Raw genomic sequence first — 18,110 nt, forward strand, 5'->3', positions numbered from 1 at the left:
AAACTAGAATAAGTTAATAATAACTCTTACCTCCTATAAAATAATAATAATAATAATAATAATAATAATAATAAATGGAAAGAGTGGAGTGAGTCATCGATTGTATCTCCCAACTTCACAAACACAAACACAAACACAAACACAAACACAAACACAAAGAAACACATTGTGAATTTTGTAAGCAAAATAAAGCAAGCCTCACCATTCAAATCATCATCATTGTACTCAGTATATCCCACCAATAGCCAAGCTATGGTAGGGTCTGAGGAGGGTAAGATGTAGACAGCCTTACCCCTACCCCATAGGGATAGAGAGGCTGCTTCCGATGAGACCCCCGGCTCGATAGTAGTTTTGCATCAAGCCTTGGACATGAGGCACATAGCACTCAATCATTGGGACACCGGCTGATTGGTGCATGTACCATTGTCTTTCGGCTATCAACGCTACCACATGATGCCTGATTAACCTTCTGCCACTGTTAACGTTATTTTCACGAGATTAGTAAAATAACGTTAAAATTAGTGCAATTTTACTTTTGCCCACCCGAGGGTTCACACATATATACATTATATGCGCGCACTGCAAGCAGGGCAAAGCCTCACCATTCAAATCCAACGACCAAAACCCCACACCCCTTTTGGGAACTATATATATACACCAATGAATCAGTCGAAGATGCATTTGCTCATGTGATTTCAAAACAAGTAAGAAGAGAAGATGCTCATCCTGCATAACTCTCGTCCATGGATTACTCACCCAAGATTTCAATCTCCCTCTCGCCCCAACACTGACAGGTATTTTATTATATTAATTAATTGTAAACTCCAACATCTTTTGTTATTTGATTTGATCATATCTGGACTCTGTCATTTTAACAAACACCTGCTCTGCAATACCAATAAGATTGATATATTGTATAAAACCAAAACATACAAGTATGATTCTTTGATCTAATTTGTCTGGAAACCATCCAGGCAGTTATGATGATTATAACTTCAAACAGTACTCGTAATTGAATTGTATTTTTGACATCAATTATACTGATTTGGATGCATTGACTATTTGTTGGAAAATATCTTATGAAAGGTTGACATTATAACATAATAAAATCAGACAATAATCTTGTATTTTTTGCCTTCTGAGTAAAGATTTGTTCTTTGTTTTGTATTTTGGACATGACTGGAATCTAAACCTGATTCTCGTATGCTGCTTTCAGAGAATCAATCCCATTTCCATGTAGATGGATCCGTTCTTCAACCATACATGCAAATACCATGTTCAAGCTTTATCGAGGCAAGGTTTTTTTATTTTGTATTTATTAATCTAGAATTATGACTTTTCTTTTCACTATTATAATTCACCTTGTATGAAACCCTATGCAATACAGAATTTAGTTAATTACTTTTGACACATGTCACACATCTACTTATAAACACGTCATTTGGTTGTGTTTTAATGATATAGATGAGTATTATTATTATTATTAAGATTTTATTTTTATATCCCTAATTAATGTATTAACTGCTTATAAAATGTATTTAAAATGGACAAAAAGTGTTAGCCGGTCAACCCATCCCGACACTGCCTGAATCAACCCCTCATTGCGGGGCCTCGTTTATTAAACAAGCTTAATTTTAGGGTCGGGCTCATGTAAGCTCGGATCAATTCAAGCTTTTAGCAAGCTGATCTCAAGTAGCTCACGAGTGGCTTGGCTGGTTTCATACATGTTTCTTACATTTCTTTACTTTGGCAGAGAAACCAGAGTTCAAAAGAATTAAAGCATCACATAACACGGGGTTTGAGGTGAAAAATCCCGAGTCATGTTTCTTGAAAGTGAAACCAACAGATTATCCTCAGGTGTGCATTATTTGAGAGGTATCTGTAGTATGATCCATTTGAACAGATGAGTTAATTAATTCTGCAGGTGCATCAGACAAAGATCAAGATCATCATGGCGGCTTTTGTGTCTTGCCTACTTGTCAGATTAATACAACAACATCATGGGAAAGTAGTTCTGCGATATCTGGTCTCTTGTGTTATTCAATCATTTGCAGCTACAAGTTTGCCTTTTGCATGCATCTCTAATACTCTCGATAAACCTACTCGTCTGCAATTGGATGTATCTCTTCCCTCATTGCATGACATCAAATGGAGCTTTTCACGCCTCATGTATCTGTTCAACATCCAGCTTGAGAGAAACGTGTCTACGTAAGTTCAAGAAACATGCATTGTGTGTGTGTATATGTGTGTGTGTGTTTGGGGGGGGGGATACTAAATAGGTCATTGTATCTAGAAAGTGTAGGAACCCACCAGGAAGAGCCACGTGTCCTAAGAAGAAAAAGGGTAATTGTGTAAACAAATTATTTGTGCGCAAATAAAATGCCATGTTGAAAAAAACTATAATACAGCTAGGAGCAAATAAAACGCCATGCTTTAATAATCAAGCACTCTGTAAAAATAATTTAAAACACTTGGACACGAATAAAATACGATATTGAAATAAATTAAAATACTATGTGGAAATTCTCACCCAGTTCATACACTTAAAATACATAGTTATTGTTTAATTTTATATAAAACAATACTATAATCAAATTCAATATTAAAAAATGCTCAATTTTTTGCTATAATATTTTTAAAAAATAGTCAATCAATCAATCATACTCAGTGAAGTCTCACCAACAGCAAAGCTATAAGTAGGGTCTGAGGAGGGTGGGATGTAGGCACACCATACATATGTATATTACTATTGTTTTAAAAAATAGTAATATACAAAAAAGTTATTCATGTTTAAAAATGGCGAAAATAGAAAATAAAAAATCAATAAAGTGGACTATTACCCTTTTTCTCCTCGCGAAATTTTGCTTGAAAATGAGTCTCTGATGAATCTACTTATGGATGCTTTTGCAGGTTCTTGATTGTTCTTCTTGGAGCTTGCTTCTCATTTGTCTTTATTGGCGGTTTACTCTTTTATAAGTACAGGTATTGCTTTTATAATTCAAAGAATCATTTTGATGTAACGCATTCATGATAATAAGTCCTTGGAGCAACCAATAATCAACTTTTGGCATCCTAAATTTGTAGCAATCTCAAAAAAATTGAACATTTTGTATTTGAACATTGATCAATAATTTGAAGATATTAATCCGTCTTGACCTGTGTAGGCGTAATACACAGTCATTTGAGGACTGTCTTTGGGAAGCATGGGCATGTTTATGCTCTTCATCAACTCATCTAAAAGTGAGATTTCATTTCAAAATCAGTATCATAAACTAAATAAAAAAAACATTTATTTAACATCTGATACGTTTGATCATGTTGTATGCAGCAAAGAACTAGGGTTGAACGAGTTATTGGGTTTTTTCTTGCTATATGGGGCATATTGTTTTACTCTCGCTTATTAGGCACAATGACAGAACAGTTCAGAGTACGTTCTTGAACCCTTATTAGAATTTAAATTTTGACATTTTACTTATATAATGTGTTCATTTGTACAGCATAACATGCAAAAGCTTAGAGAAGGAGCACAAATCCAAGTTCTAGAGAGTGATCATATAATAATTTGTGGAGTTAATAGTCATTTGAGCTTCATAGTGAAGCAATTAAACAAGTATCATGAGTTTTCTGTGCGATTAGGTACAGCTACAACTAGGTAATCAGTAATGTCTTTAAGATTTTGTATTCTGATATCTACACGTTATAGAGGTTTAATAGACGTTTAAAAATGTATAAACAGGAGGCAAAGAATTCTTCTTTTATCTGACATTCCAAGGAAACAAATCGACAAGACGGTTGATAATATTTCAAAAGATCATCATATTGATGTCCTTACAAAGAGGTATTTTTTATATTATCACATTTTTTTTTATATCTCCTTACTTAAAGGTTGTTGCTGCGATGGTGAATAATGATCTAGTTAGTCTGGTTAATACCAGGCCACTGAAATCCTGGAAGGAGACGCTTGCTCTTCTATGCACGTTTGCACAAAGGGAAGAATGGACTTTACTTTGTGAGACCCTTGCATCTAGGCTTGTAGCTGCGGGTAACACACTAGCCGCAACTCTTTGTTACATATGTGCCGGCAACATTGATAAAACCGTTGAAATTTGGTCGAAGAATGTTACTTGTGATCACAAGGGTGATTCCTATGTTGAACAACTTCAGGATTTAATGGAGAAGACGGTGGTTCTTGCTTTAGCAACCGGACAGAAGAGATTCAGTGCTTCTTTATGCAAACTTGTTGAGAAGTATGCTGAAATATTAGCAAGTCGAGGCCTGTTGACAACGGCTATGGAGTATTTGAAACTAATGGGCACCGAAGATTTGTCACCTGAACTTGTTATTTTGAGAGATCGTACTGCACTCTCGTCTGAACCAGAGAAAGAGACAACACAGTCTAGAGATTATGTTCACACTCAACCACAAATGGGAGCTGTGTATGGTTCAAATCAGCAAACAAACACTGTCGTGGAACCTTCTAGAAACTATTACCAGGATGTAAGCTCTTATCAACAACCACCCGAACCGTTATACAATCCTCAATATCAACAGCCACAACAACCTTCTCTCTTTGTTCCAACTCCCGCAGCTCATATTCCACCTGTACGTTAATAATTAAACTTATATTTTTTTATATACGTATTATTTGTGATATACTGATATTATTTATGATTTCCTTTATTAATATTAGTAGTAGTTTTTATATAACTGTTAAACTTTGATTTCCTTTATTTTGCTTCATACACATGTACTTAGAGCCGAGGGTCTCTCTGGAAGCCACCTCTTTATTCCTTTGGATAGAGGTACGGTGTGCCTACATCCCACCCTCCCCAGACCTTACTTATAGCTTTGCTGTCGGTGAGATTTTACTGGGTATGATTGATTGATTGATTGATTTTTTTTTATTAAATTTCTTCCATCTTTATTTTGTTTCTTGTTTGTTTGGTATGCAGTTGCAGTCTAAGCTTAACAAAATCATTCCAAAGGGCTGCAGCCAGTAAAGCACGCGCCATAATAATATTGCCAACTAAGGGTGATAGGTAATGTGTTATGATACCAATAACTATATTATTATAATAATAGTTTTTTGAATTGATACCATAATATATTTGCTTTTTGAAGTTAGGTATGGAATTGATACAGACGCGTTCCTGTCGGTTCTTGCTCTTCAACCGATTTCAGACATGGAATCTGTTCCAGAAATTGTTGAGGTACATGTTTATATCTTTTCCAAATATAGTTATAAATTTGTTTATAAAATTTACTTTTAATTACTTGCAGGTTTCTAGCCTAATACATGTGAGCTATTAAAGTCAATCTCAGGGTTAAATGTAGAGCCTGTGGAAAATGTGACATCAAAGTTATTTGTTCAATGCTCTCGACAGAAGGGGCTCGTGAAGATATATAGACATTTTCTCAATTACAGAAGTACCCTCCAACTGCTTACCAAAATTTAGTGATAAAATGCTAAACTTACAAAATTGGCTATGAAATTGTTTTGCAGAAAACGTATTCAATCTTTGCAGTTTTCCTCATTTAGCAGGATTGAAGTATGGTCAGCTAAGAATTGGATTTCAAGAGGTTTGTTTTTGATTGCTTATTTTACTTCTCAGTTATCTGGCATTTTCTTTATTATATACTTTTTATTTCAGGCTGCTGTTTGTGGTCTTTATAAGAACGGGAAGGTAAATTTCCATCCAATGGACAATGAAGTTTTGGATGAAGATGATAAAGTATGTCTCAGTAATTAAGTTTTTATTTAGTTTATGATTTTATGCTAAATAGTAACGACACCTATAATAACTACAAAATCGAAAAATTGGTTTTATAGGTATTATTCATCGGACCTGTTAATGGGAAGAAGAAAACACAGATTTCGTACTTTAGTTCAATTAAAGAAGAACAAATTGACCCTCACAATCTTCAAGTTTTAAAAGAGATTGGTGAAGATACTCCACATAATGCTATTCAGATGGCAAAAGCTCGGTTGGATAAAATTGTCAAACGTCCAGCAAAACAGGATTCAAAGGTAAAATAGTCATTTGCATTAGCCTTGTTAAGTTTGAGGGGAAACAAATATAATAAAATTTGAGTGATAAATGCAGGGATCAGACTCGAGTGTGGGCCCAAAAGAATGCATACTATTACTCGGGTGGCGCGCAGATGTTGTGGAAATGGTTGAGGAATATGATAATTACCTAGGACCTGGAAGTGTAGTGGTATGCTTCGTTTTTCTTTCCCAAGAGTGTTGGTGGAAAAAGTATTTACCAAAATGGGTGATTTGAAAAATATCTACCATTACCAAAAGAGTTTTTTTCCCCCTTAATTTCTTTATATTTAATAAGATATTATAGTTCTTTTTATTTTTAATTAAATCAAGTTATTATCCTTTTTCTTTTCATTTTTTTTTAAATTAATTATATTTGTAGAAAGTAAATTAATAATATATGGTATATTTACTGGAATAGCTTTAGGACAAGTTTATTTACAAGACAGGTAAATGTTTTGAATTTTATTTGATTAATAAATATTTAATAATTTAACTAATGATGGAATAATTCAATTGAGGCCTCTGAATGCCATAAACATATTATCCTTTCTATCTTAAAATGTGTAAAAAAATGATATAATGGTTAAATGCTCATTAGTTTTCCCTTTAGAGTTAATTGTTTGTAGGATATTCACATATGTGGGTTAAAGAACTTATTACAAAATATGTACATGTGTAGGTTAAATTATATATTCTAGGTTATGTACATATGTAAGTTCAAAAATTGTCATTTTACTAATTATAATTTATAACTACATGTGTAGATCAATAATTACAGGATATGTACATATATGGATTTAATAAATAAGGATTGAAGGGTGACTGAATAATAATAATAATAATAATGATAATAATAATATAATAATTATTTTCTTTGTATTTTTTATAGACCGGCATAAAGATACATAATGAACGTAAATAATGTTAAACTGGTCATAGCTAATACACATTTGATGTGTTTTTCCAACCTATAATGCATCAATACCTTTGAATTGTTGCGTTTTTGTTACTCATTTTGTTTAGCATTAACGTATAAGTATCATCATGTAGGAGATTTTGTCAGACGTACCAATTGAAGAAAGAGAACGAACATACAAATTTTCTGGTCATCGCAAGTTGAAAAATGTTAAAGTCATACACAAGGTACAGTCTCAGAACTATATTTTCATGATATATTATTTAAGTAACATATAAATTTGTATATATACAATGTAAAAAACAAGTCGGAAACCCAAGGAACTATGATAACTTAAAAGAGACCATTGAACACACTCAAAAGTCACATAAGAAAGGAGAAGAGGTTCCCTTCTCTGTAGTTGTAATATCGGACCGAGAGTGGCTTCTTGAAGGTAATTGGTTAAAACGGGTTCGGTTGGATTGATCCGCCAATCCTAACTGTTTTCGCTGTTGTTACAGATCCATTGGGGGCTGATAAGCAGTCTGCTTATTCTCTCCTTCTAGCAGAAAGTATTTGTCAAAAGCTTGGTGTCAAGGTGGGTGGGTCCTACATGCTTGCAATTTTCTCAAACAAATGGTCCTTGTGGTTTGACCATATTGTGTGTTTGGTCCCCAGACTCTAAAATTTGTGAGAGGGTTGCATGTTTAGTCCCTACCATTAATCCAGTGATGTCATGTGTCATCTACTAAAATACTCTTTCAAACTCCAGTACTCCTAACTGACTTCATCATCTTCAATTATGCATTGAACCTTCGAGTATCTTTATCACATTCGAGCACAAGGAAGACATTATGTACTGGTTCCAATTTGAAAAGACACAATCACCCTCACATAAATGGAGCATGAGCTAACTTTCCGTTTAAAACTACCTGGTATTAACAGTGGGGACTAAATGTGCAACCCTCTCACAAATGTTTGGACTAAGTTTGCAATTTTTAAAATATGGGGACCAAACTTGAAATATGCTCAAACCACAGGGATCATTTGTGAAATTTTCTTATTTGTATATATTTTATATATGTATGTTAGCAATAAACTATATGGAACTTTTTACATTCATTGAGGTATAGAAACTAAAAGTTACAATTGTTTGTTGACTTCTTAACTATAGGTTCAAAATCTGGTTGCAGAAATTGTTGACTCAAAATTGGAAAACAGGTATTTTATTTAATTTCTTACAGTTAAACCTTGGTGTTTATCTCGTTTTACTTAAACCAGTTGATGTGTTCGTGGTTTAGATTACAAGAATCAAGCCGGCATTAACTTACATTGCAGCTGAGGAAATAATGAGCCTTGTGACAGCTCAAGGTTGTATATAAACTCCATTTTTTTTGGTATTTGTTTATGCGAGAATTAATTTTCGACTAATTCAGTTTTGTTTTGAATCAGTGGCTGAAAACAGTGAACTGAATGCAGTTTGGAAAGACATTTTAGATGCAGATGGAGATGAAATTTATGTCAAGGTAACAATGCAACATCATACTCGAGGATTTTATCTTTGCAATGTTTATTTTTAAAAACTTTATATATTTTAATTACGGGTGGGTAAGGTCAAAATTACATTTTTTTGGATCAAAACAGGTAAAGTTTTAGGATGGGTCAGACGGGTTTGTGAGATTGGGTTGACCTGCCAATAACTAGTAAATGTGATTACAAAATTAGTATTAAAATAGCTAACCAATTGTTTAGAATAAATCAGTTTAGGAGGTCGTAAGCATTTGTTTAGACCCAAATTAGTGTTAAAATAGCGAACCAGTTTTTTGAATAAAATAGTAAAAATATTGACTTAAATTTGTTGATGCATTGTCAATCAACAGGACATTGGACTCTACATGAAGGAAGACGAGCATTTGTCGTTTTCCGAGCTTTCTGAAAGAGCGCGTTTAAGGAGAGAAGTCGCCATTGGTTATGTGAAAAACAACAAGAAGGTGTTGTCACTAATTTCTTCTTACCAATTATTATTTTTTTTTAAAAAGAAAAATTGTTGATACGCGGTTCTTGGTTGCAGGTGATTAACCCGATTCCAAAGTCCGAGCCTCTGAATCTTGAAGTGAGTGATTCTTTGATAGTTATATCAGAGCTTGAAGGGGAACAGCCTGTCCTCTTGTAAATGTTACCGACGAAACTGTGATTTATGGCTCCTTGCTTCAATTTTCGCTCTTGCATGGTGCCTATTAAAGTAACTTTTGAGTTAGAAACCAAAGTGGTAACTTCTTTATAATTTAATTTACATTTATGGGAAATGATGTTCCCATGTAGATAGATAGATAGATGCTCAGTCCAAAAGAAAATGTAAACAAAGTGCTAACTTTTTCATATGATGATTTAAGAAGGTGCATCACTTTATAGTTTATACACTTGCTCTTTCTCAACAGCCTCAAAAAAGTGTAATAATGTCACAAGAATACAAATTAGAATCATTCTAATTCTTGGCTTCTTTTAAACAAGTTGAAGCGGTTTTAATGTTTTATGTAGAGGGTGTTTATGGTTCGATTTTGATGGTTTTCGTTCTTAGGTTAAACTGTTGGTATTGGTATTGGTATTCAACTTCTTTTGTCTTTTATGACACTTTTCATTTGGCATGGATTGGAAATTTGGAATGACATGAAACTTTTATGCCTATGTAACATTGTCTTATAGATGTTAAATATATTTATTTTTAGGTAGTCTTAAAAGACATGATTAACGAGACAAATAACAAAGCTGAAGTTTATTCAGAACGCCATTGAAAAAAGTTTATATATATATATATATATATATATATATATATATATATATATCATTTTCGGGAGTTCTGCAATGCAATGGGTACTTTCAGCTTTATTACTTGTAACATCTTATCTGTTCGGCATTTGTCCCTTACTTTGTACGTGTAATCCCTCTTACATATATATGTTTTTTTAATAAGGCTGTACCTATTTACAAAATTAATCTCATATTATAAAATTAATTTCTCTCTCATCGATCTACATAATTTAACTCATTCTAATCTTTTACTTCCATTAACAACCCAATCTTATCCTTTTTTTATTAAATAAACTAGGTTATTGACCCGTGTAGGACACGGATGGAAATATATAAATCGTTAAACAACAACAATTGAAAATTATAATTTCATAAAGAACAAAATAACTTTCGTTTTACAATTAACACAAACTTGAAAATTAAAATTTCATAAATAACTAAATAGTTATGTGTAGTTGTTAGATAATTATTAGTTGCTTTAATCATAAAGTATAAAGTAGTATTTAATCATATGAAGTTAAATAAAGCCGATTATGTATGCTAATAACATTATAATTCATGTTAAGTTATAATACAAACATTAAATTTATAAAGTTACAATTGCATGTTGAAGAGTGAAACTTGCACACCAAAATAAGTTTAGGAATTTAAGTTATGAATCGAGTATAACTATAAATCATATTAATTATTCATATACCAAATATATGTGAAGAGATTTGTCATGATGATTGTTGTAGATGTAGATGTCCAAATAGGTGTATCATTAGTCAACTTGCATGTTGGTAGTATTAATGTGTGTAATAATGCTAGTAGGATCACATTGACAAAGATTCCTTATTTTAAAGTTTTAAAAAAAAGATGTTATTTTTAAACCAACATTATAAAGAATAAACACAGTAGTTGGTTTAAACTTATAATCCAAGGAGAATATAGAATACAAAGGAAAACAAAAATCATTGATATCCATATGAAATTAATTGATAAAAAAAGATATAACATAAGGAAAACACAAATTCATTGATGTCCATATCAAGTTCAAACATGACAAATAAAACCAAACTCACAATGTCAAATAAAGGACAAATAACCTCAAAAACATCCAAACTCAAAACCGAAAAAAAAGAATCCATAAATGCATGCAAAACGTTTAATTTATTACGAAAACTCAAAATCCTTCCCTTTTATATCTTTTCCACTCCAACGATATCTCCCTGACCAACATTAGCCTCAACAATTTCTTGTTCGTCAACCTTCGTATTGGTTGCAGACATACCAGTGTCATCATGAACATCGAAGGTGTCATCCAACTTGCGCTTGAGTTTTACATCAACGATGAGGAGGAAAAAAATGATTAATACCACAAACAATGTTAGTTATTAAATATATAAAATGAGGAGGAAAAAAATTTACTAAAAACAAATATATTTTTATAGAATAATACAATCTCATCTTGTAAAATTATTTCAATTGACCAATCCTCTCCGGTTTTATTGTTGTCCTTCAAACGTCATAGTCTGAGAATACGAACTTTCAGTAAACAGTCGTTGGAAACATCCAAATCCTTGAACATGGTAATGTTTGATGCTTCCATGTTACTGTGTCAGAAAAAATAAGATTAAAGCAAAGATTAAAGATTCAATAACTCATATTTATTATTTGAAGAAAATTAAAAAACCTTGAGAATGACACAAATATGAATGTTCAGGAAGGAAGTGAGAAATGTGAGATTTTCTTTATTTGGTTTTGTAGTATTTATAGATGAACATATTCTGTTTCAAAATTTGAATTGTTAGATTAAAAGGAAAGGTGTAATTATAGTAAATTTATGGTATATAATTAGGTATTTCAAAAATGTAATTGATAATTCATATTTAGTTAATTTGAAAGTAATAACCGATTCTAATTAGGGGTTGATTAATAACACAATATCAATAATAAGTCATAACTCATTAAAAATTGAATATTTAACAAATACCATAATTGCCCGAAATAAACATAGGAAACATATCAATATGAATCGATTAAATAAAATGGACGATTTATGTTTATAAAATTAAACAGACTAAGTTGAATTTGAATTCAAATTCAAATCCGTAAAAAGTTGTAAACTTATAGTAATGATATGATTTAATAAAAAGCAATTACTGTTAATCAAATTTGGAAACAGTTACACATTAAACAATTTAAAATACTAAGAAATACCATAATTTATTAGGAAACATGTCATCATAACAATTACATTCAAAATATAAGAAATATCATAATTTAAATTTTTCAACATTAGACATTAAACAGTAAACATTAAACATTAAACATTACACATTAAACATAGGAAACATATAAATTTACATAAACAATTAACAATTCAACCTGATAACCTAAGAATGTAAAATACTAACCTAGGTTAATAATCTAAACTATAGGTTAAAAAAAATTTACATTAAACATTAACCATTAACCATAGGAAACATATCAATTAAACATTAAACATAGTAAGCTAAGAATGTAAAATAATAACCTAGGTTAATATGTTAATGCAATACTAACCATCGATGTGAAGATACAAACCTAACAATGTAAAATACTAACCATCGATGTGAAGATCTGAGTAACAATCGCCATGGATCTTCTAAAATCGTTTCCAGGATCGAATCAAAGCAATCGTTATTATCCAATACCGTCACTTGCCCAATTTATAATCCGATATCCGGTTTTGATATTATATGAAGAACATAACGAAATCATTATATTATTGATATACAATAATGGCCGATTGAATGGAGGCTTTGGTTGATTAGGTTAAAAGGTTTGGTATGAAAGAATGTGTGTATTGAATTGAAGATGAAAGAAAACAAAATTGGAAAATGGGTTTCTCTTTCATGATTACATAACTATTTTAATTAAGTATTTTAATTATTAGTGTTTTTGAATTATTTAATTGGTAAGAAAAATAGAGAAGTGGTAGTTATATTAGGAAGATATGGAAATCGTCCAATAGAAAATGGCCATGTGGAGGCAAACTAATTTGTTTTAATAGTATAGTAGGATTCAATTTATAATTAGTTGAATATGAAAGTTCAGAATCTCCAATATTCATGTGAAAGTTTGCAAATTAATGATGCATGATAGGAAGATGAAATCAGATAGAGATGGAATGTGTGATTGAATATGAAAGTTTTTATAATTTAGATATTTATTTTATTTTTGTGAATGAGATAATGTTTGATTTTTTAGATTGTAAATCTTATACAGAAAATCTTACTAATAGAAAACTAATGGTTCAGATAAGATAATTCAATAATGGTTAAAACTTTAATTTTATTTAAAAAATACGATTTTTTAAATGAACTCCATTTATAACGAAATTTATACCGGAATGTTCATAAAAACCTAAGTAAGACAATGTTTTTATATTTTTTTAAAAAGTTAAATATAATAAGTTAAAAAACAAAAACAATATATATATATATATATATATATATATATATAACTGTTAAGAATTAAAAAGAAAAAATTAAATAAAAGCACATCCATTCATATGCTGGCACGTGGCCATTATTGGGAGAAATATGAGATTGCAATCCCAATTGCTGGACCGGTCGGTTTGCCTCTTTCATGCCATTTTTTCATTTTTTTTTCTTAATTATTGGGATTGCAATCCTAGACCGCCAATGGTCTTAGCCTAATAATTATTGGGATTGCCCACTGAGGTAATAACCAATCTCAATTACTCTATTGATCTAGTTTTATACACCAATCAAACCCTAACAATGGAGCCTAAATTCAAAATAATTTGTTGGATCCCGTAGGTGTATCAATCTAGTAACAAACAACAATAACAGATCTCAGATCTGCGTGTAATCGATTAATACTTTAACTATAGATCTAGCTCATAATTATGTATGATTAAGTGTTGTATATGTTTATATATTATTAGTATATGTATATAAGCAACTGTATAATATTAAGGATGAAGATCGAGAGAAGATTTGGACAGAGTTTCGTTAATTAATCTCTCAAAACTTAAATTATATGTGAACAGTGTTCACTATTTATAGAAGATAGGTCTGGTTCGCTAACATCCCCTAGCGAACCAGACGCTACTTCGTTACATACATAAATCAGACGAAACACCCCCTGATTCGTTAACATCCCCTAACGAATCAGGGGAGACTTAACTTAAAGTCTATTGGCTAAACATCCTTAGCGAACTAGCCTAATACCTTAACGAACTATAATACATAATAATTGTTTATTACATTAAACAAACGACAAATACGTTAACGTCAATTACAAAGACTCAAGACGCAAAACTGTGCACTAACAGACACCCCCTCGTCTTGAGCTCTTTGTCTTTAAGTTACTTGAAGCGCTTGGACCGCCAGTCTCTGCAACTATGAATTCTATTTTCATAACAAACGCGCACAACACGTTGGAATTGCATAGCCAGGTCGTAGTCTTCATTGCGCTCGATCAGCATCTGTTTCCTGTGTAGCACGTCATTGTCTGTTTCAGATAAGTTAACCAACCACATCGGGTCGATTATCTTGATAAGCTCAGTCTTCAGTCCTTTACCAAGTACAATGACGGCCTCGCCCGTACGATTGTCATAGTACCAGCGGTTGAATGAGAGATGCATTTGTTGGGGCATCGTCTTCACCGGCACTCGTTTCATCGTCTTCGACGGCTTTACTTTAAGAACAAGTTTCTTCCAGCCAGTCTTTGGATCAATCTCGTCAATACGTTTACGTCTCGGGACCTGGGGCTTGAAGAACTTGAACCCATGATTAACTTCGAACAACAAGTGTTGATGAAACCACTCAGCTGTCCGTATGCCACCACGATTGATAAATGGACGCCTCGCGAGGGTACGAATATCCCAACGCGGTAGTGTAAGAACATCCATTATCTTCTCGTAGTACTGAACTCCCTTTTCCCATTTAACTATACATACCTTAAGCTCGGAATCATATAGCCATGAGAAGATATCACCATGAACCTTGGATACTGTCTTGAAGGTAGTTACTTGATTTTCTTTGACCCATGCAGCTGCTATGTCTTTCCGTTCTTGATCAACAAATCGATATGCCTTGATATTCTTACCCGCAGCTTTAAATCTGAACCATTTAGCAATATCCTCATCAGTTGGGTTCACAATTGAGTCAAAACGAGTATCCACAACTTTCTTTCCCTTAGTCATATTCTCCAAATCATCCTCAGCTGCTTTAAAAGTCTGCTCATTAAACACCGGAGCACCTTGATCAACGTTCGTGTGTTGATACAAGTCAGGATACTCCTCAGCAGTAACGTCTTCCATCTCAACATCCTAATCTTCGTAAATAAAATCCGTATTCATTTGACTAGACAGATCATCCTCTATACCTTCCTCATTCACCACTTCAACATCAGGCTCAGTTTCTAACACAGTCAACTGTTCATCATTCAACCCAAGCAGTATGGAAATCTGCTCTCGTGTCAGAGACCTGTAAACAAACTCACCCACCTCTATCTCATCCTTGTTCACCATACTTCTAATCACCCCCTTTCCATCCATAAATATTACCTTGTCAGCTTCAATCATCTCAATTGGTTTAGCAACCGAATAGTCACGATAAACAACAATCTGTTTTTCAGAATCGTCAACAGAACTCGTACCCGCACCTGAAGCAGGGTCTTGAGTTTGTTTAGGCTCACCACCAGCACCAGACTCATCATCATCAGGATCTTCCTCATTATTCTTGATCTTCTTTAAAGCGTCATCTTTGCATGTCAATTGCAAAATCAGATCCTCTTATTCTTTCAGTTTCACCCCTGAGACTCAACAATCTCACGTAGGGCCTTGGTTTCTTTTTGTCAGAGACCTGTCAACAAACTCACCCACCTCAATCTCATCCTTGTTCACCATACTTCTAATCACCCCTTTTCCATCCATAAATATTACCGTGTCAGCTTCAATCATCTCAATTGGTTTAGCAGCAGAATAGTCACGATAAACAACAATCTGTTTTTCAGAATCGTCAACAGAACTCGTACCCGTACCTGAAGCAGGGTCTTGAGTTTGTTTAGGCTCACCACCAGCACCAGACTCATCATCATCAGGATCTTCCTCATTATTCATGATCTTCTTTAAAGCATCATCTTTGCAAGTCAATTGCAAAATCAGATCCTCTTGTTCTTTCAGTTTCACCCCCTGAGACTCAACAATCTCACGTAGGGCCTTGGTTTCTTTTTGACAGAAAGAAACATAACTGATTAGTTTCTTCTGATTCTCCATTAGACGTTCTTTATTTAACCGATCAGCAGACATCTGGTTCTCATACAAATGCAGAATATTTAAAAGCAATTCTGTCTGACGATTTGGTGGCAAAGCATACAAGGATGGATGAACTGGTTGGATTAGACCTTGAGGCCTTGTAATTCTCATAAATGAGAGATCACTAGGAGGAGGAGGCCTCATAGATGTTGTTGGAGGAGCTGTAGCCACTGTAGCAGTCGGCAAAGGTATTTCAGTTAATGCTGACTGAGGTATCATACCCAACTGCTCATGTGGAACCATCGTCGTTATTAAAGTCATCGCCGGAGTGCTAGTTGTAATCGGAACTACCGGGCATGGAGGCGTTGGTTGACGAGGTGGTGGCACACCGATAATTACACCAGCCCCAGCAGATACACGTCTCTTCTTTGATGGCTCATCAGTTGCCACTGCCTTGCCTTTTCTCTTTCTTTCTCGTTGAGCTGCAATAGTGGCAGCTAATGCAGCCTCAACTGCGGCTTGTTGCTCTCGAAGAGCTGCATCACCATTACCACCATTTCCCCCTTCATTACCCCCATCACCATCGTTCCCATCATCACCATCGTTCCCACCTTCTCCTTCCTCACGCTCGGAATCTGAATCATCAAGAATCCAGCGTTCCTCGTAAGGACATACATAATTAGGATTAACGATATGACCAATCATTCGTTTATCCGCTGGCCTTCCCTTTCGATAAATTGACATTCTACGTACTGTGTCAGCCGTCATGTGTTCCATAGGAAGCTTATCATTCACCTAGGTCTGATCAATAGCTAAATTAGGTATCAAATCTTGAATAATCAACTACATGAACCGAGGATACATTAAAAATTTCTTCGACTGAAGCGTTTGCTGAACTTGTTCTGTCAAATGATCGAAGACAAGCTCGGAGTAGTTGAATGGCTTGTTGAGGATTAAAGCCACAAAGGCTGATTGCAAACTGAGTCGACATTCGTCAAAGCCACCACGACGACCACTCATGCAATGAATAAGAACATGGAGAAGATACTTGTATGGTGGGCATAATCCATTCTTGTTCAATATAGATTTATCAATGTCTCCACCATAACGCACACGTGTAAACAAACCTTTGACTAGTTGCCTATCAAATTCACTCGGGTTGTCATCAGTATCATCAAATCAAAGCACACGCCGAATTACTTCAACATCAATTGTAATAGGAGTTTGATTAATCGTGGCTCGAATATGCTTCTCCACCTCCACATACTCAGCTGTATCCCAAAACTGCCTGATAATACTCAGATACACCTTATGTCGAGCAGTGATGGCGTAATGTATCACTGATCGTCTTAGAAAAGTCAACATATCTCCAAATGTAGCAACATCAGCAACATCTTGAACAACATAGGCACATATGTTATGTTTCTTATCAAAAGGTAATAAAATAACATCGTCATGTTGTTCCTGAGGAGGTTGCTCTTGTGGTGGTTGTTCTTGCTGCCCTTGATCAACAGCAGGTTGTTCTAGCTGCTCTTGATCAGCAACCGGTGTATCTTGATTCACTTGATCAGCCATTTTACTGAATGAATATAAACCAAGATAAGAAAAGGTAATATATACACACACACACATATATATATATTTATTTATAAATGGTGTATTTAATTTCATATGATATGTGTAATTAATGAATTTACATATTTAAGAAATAATTCAATTAAAATAATTAAAGAGAAATGTCATTCGTATGAGATATTACTCTGATTCGTTACCATCCAGTAACGAATCAAGCGATTCGCTATCAGGTAAATAAGTTAACGAAGTAGATCAAGAGAATTATTATTCACAAGGACGAACTAGGATCTAGTCGTTATAAATTGACGAATCCTCATCTGATTTGTTAACTAATTTATTCGCTGATCTAGTTCGTGTATTTCCTTAACGAATTGGACACGAAGCAGTCCCAAATCTCTAAGGATCACGAATGGTCAGTAATTTAGACTTGATCTTTGACTCGCATAGTCAAAGTCAAAATTAATAAGAACACCGAAAGTCAACAACACAAACCCAGCTGAAATTAGCTCATGCTTATCGTCGAGTAATCA

General features: G+C 33.6%; 2 pseudogenes across 1 annotated transcript; both read left to right on the forward strand.

Annotated features, from left to right (window-relative positions):
- Window positions 1–1,689: 1,689 nt before the first annotated feature.
- LOC143617840 (putative ion channel POLLUX-like 2) lies at window positions 1,690–9,364 on the forward strand (annotated as a pseudogene). Its single transcript, XR_013150897.1, has 22 exons — window positions 1,690–1,857; window positions 1,925–2,208; window positions 2,911–2,982; window positions 3,165–3,240; window positions 3,329–3,427; window positions 3,498–3,652; window positions 3,737–3,838; window positions 4,953–5,039; window positions 5,126–5,216; window positions 5,289–5,427; window positions 5,504–5,580; window positions 5,652–5,732; window positions 5,831–6,028; window positions 6,105–6,218; window positions 7,100–7,190; window positions 7,270–7,398; window positions 7,466–7,542; window positions 8,119–8,187; window positions 8,246–8,315; window positions 8,397–8,470; window positions 8,825–8,935; window positions 9,016–9,364. The product of XR_013150897.1 is annotated as a putative ion channel POLLUX-like 2 (transcript).
- Window positions 3,877–4,611, forward strand: LOC143617839 (protein transport protein SEC31 homolog B pseudogene; annotated as a pseudogene).
- Window positions 9,365–18,110: the final 8,746 nt, after the last annotated feature.

Source organism: Bidens hawaiensis, unplaced genomic scaffold (assembly GCF_021521415.1).
Source record: "Bidens hawaiensis isolate Kalapana, Puna unplaced genomic scaffold, B.hawaiensis_p1.1 tig00059226_1, whole genome shotgun sequence".
NCBI classification, from domain to species: domain Eukaryota; kingdom Viridiplantae; phylum Streptophyta; class Magnoliopsida; order Asterales; family Asteraceae; genus Bidens; species Bidens hawaiensis.